The sequence below is a fragment of the Bos indicus x Bos taurus genome, chromosome 23 (genome assembly GCF_003369695.1).
Source record: "Bos indicus x Bos taurus breed Angus x Brahman F1 hybrid chromosome 23, Bos_hybrid_MaternalHap_v2.0, whole genome shotgun sequence".
NCBI lineage: Eukaryota > Metazoa > Chordata > Mammalia > Artiodactyla > Bovidae > Bos > Bos indicus x Bos taurus.
In genome coordinates this window covers 21441231-21443959 of record NC_040098.1, presented here as the reverse complement: position 1 = coordinate 21443959, position 2729 = coordinate 21441231, and the positions used below count along the sequence as shown (strand labels likewise).

The following is a 2729-nucleotide window of genomic DNA, read 5'->3' as shown; positions in this document are numbered from 1 at the left end:
TAAAGGTATAATTCATATTAGGTCATTTAATCATTACGATACATCTACGGATGGTGACATTATTAGCGTCCTTATTTTAGTTATAAGAACACTGAGACCCGGAGAAGCTAAGTATTTTACCCAGACTCATCTACCTAATAAGTGATGGAACCACGGTGATGCATTCAGGCTGAGTAATGCTACATCTGGCTCTCTCGGGTGATATTATAACTTCACAGAGTGAGGTGCCTTGTACATCAGCCTAGATGAAGAAATGGAGGCCCACCGGAAGTGACTCCCCCAAGGTCACATGATGAATTGGAAGAGGAGTATGAATGAGAACACTCTTCCTAATTCAGCATCTGCCATCTCCTGCCATAGAGCACGAGGGGCAGGCAAGGGTTCTACCCCTTCTTTCAGTGAATTCCCAAGGCCATCACCTTCTAATCAGTTTGAATAGTATAGATGTCCTTATGGTGCTCTGATATATTAGTCATTTTCCTTATTTACCCACTGTTTCATAACTTAAGGAGGTGGTGGTGTCTGTAGAGGAGAGAGTAGGGGTTGATGGATGAGTCATGAGGCTGGAGGCTAAAGACCCAGAAAGGAAAGGGGTTAATCAGACTGATGAATGGCTCAAGAGTGGATGGAAGAAATGTCTCCACGTGTCTTGGCAAGTCCTCTGTAATATTTCTTCCCACACTTAGAAAACCCAGCTCTCAGGGACTTTAGGTCACTGTACCTCAACCACCCGAGTCTCCCAGGGATGCTGGAAAGGAAAATTAAGAATGTTTTGTTTGGGAAAGATTGGGCCTAGGAGGGCTCTTAAAATTCTCAATTCAGTCCCCAGAGGCTCTGTCCTTAGATATGCTGTACTCTCTGGTTTCTGTGCCCATAAGTTTGTTTGTTTTCAAGTAAAAGGCAAGTCAAATTTATTAGATTTGTCCACGGTCACCAATGGTGATCTTCTTGCTGGTCTTGCCATTCCTGAACCCAAAGTGCTCCATGGCTTCCACAATATTCATGCCTCCCTTCACCCTGTCAAAGACAATGAGCTTGCCATCCAACCATTCAGTCTTGGCGGTGCAGATGAAAAACAGGGAACCGTTTGTGTTGGGGCCAGCCTTTGCCATGGACAAGATGCCAGCGCCTACATGCTTCAGAGTGAAATTCTCATCAAATTTCTCACCATAGATGGACTTGCCACTGGTGCCATTACGGCATGCGAAGTCACCACCCTGGCACATAAGTCCTGGAATTATTCTATGAAAGCAGGGACCTTTATTCCAAATCTTTTCTTCCCAGGGCTCAATGAACAGGGTGGGGTTGACCATGGCTGAAGGCTCCGGGGTGGCTCTGTCTACAAGGCTGTACCCATAAGTTTTGCTAAACAGGTGTCTTTGAGCTGCACAGTGCTCAGGGTAAAAACATTTGAAGTGAGTTTAACATCAGAATTAAAGAAAAAATTTGCCCATTATTCAAAGATTATGCTGTACCTGACACCAAGCAAATACCATCAAACAGCAATGGCTCGGTCGCGCGGGTGGTCAAAGCTGTCCTTTCTCTGGCCAGGAAAGGTTAATATCCCTGTCTGCAGAATCTGATTTCTTTAAGGACCCTCTGTCCCTCATCCCTCCCTCCCTTTTCCTTTCACCTACCCGCCCCCCATCCCCAGGCACTTTATGCACAAAACTCCTCAACATTGAGATCATGGGTATGATTCGAGAGCTTCAGAGGCATGAGTAGCCTGTGAATGTCTGTGTGGTCAGTGAGTTTGTTCTTTAGGATGAGAAACCTGGTAAGCACGCAGACCCCAAATATCAGGTGCTCTCAAATGAGTCATTGGTAATGAGTAGACAAAACACAAGGCACAATTGTCCACATTTCCTGCCCCGGGCCCCTTCCACCCCCTCTCCAAAATCTACCCTGCCCTTCCTGGCCTTCCCCACCCACTGCAGGTAGAACAATTGGCTGAAAAGATGCATTTTTTTGGTAGCCAAGATAAGGTTAGAATGACTGTTACCATGACCCAGCTTCAGTTCAGTTCAGTTGCTCAGTAGTGTCCGACTCTTTGCAAGCCCATGGACTGCAGCACGCCAGGCTTTTCTGTCCATCACCAACTCCCGGAGCTTATTCAAACTCATGTCCATTGAGTCGGTGATGCCATCCAATGATCTCATCCTCTGTCTTCCCCTTCTCCTCCCACCTTCAATCTTGCCCAGCATCAGTGTCTTTTCTACTGAGTCAGTTCTTCGAATCAGGCGGCCAAAGTATTGCAGTTTCAGCTTCAACATCAGTCCTTCCAGTGAATATTCAGGACTGATTTCCTTTAGGATGGACTGGTTGGATCTCCTTGCAGTCCAAGGGACTCTCAAGAGTCTTCTCCAACACCATAGTTCAAAAGCATCAATTCTTTGGCGCTCAGCTTTCTTCACAGTCCAACTCTCACATCCATACATGACTACTGGAAAAACCATAGCTCTGACTAGATGGACCTTTGTTGGCAAAGTAATGTGTCTGTTTTTTAATATGCTATCTAGGTTGGTCATAACTTTTCTTCCAAGGAGCAAGCGTCTTTTAATTTCATGGCTGCAGTCACCATATGCAGTGATTTTGGAGCCCAAGGAAATAAAGTCTCTCACGTTTCCATTGTTTTCTCATCTATTTGCCATGAAGTGATGGGACTGGATGCCATGATCTTAGTTTTCTGAATGTTGAGTTTTAAGCCAACTTTTTCACTCTCCACTTTC

At 45.4% G+C, this 2729-nt stretch overlaps 1 pseudogene; it reads right to left on the bottom strand.

Moving 5' to 3' along the window:
* Nucleotides 1-907: 907 nt before the first annotated feature.
* On the bottom strand, nt 908-1226 carry LOC113882163 (annotated as a pseudogene).
* Between the last annotated feature and the right edge of the window lie 1503 nt (nt 1227-2729).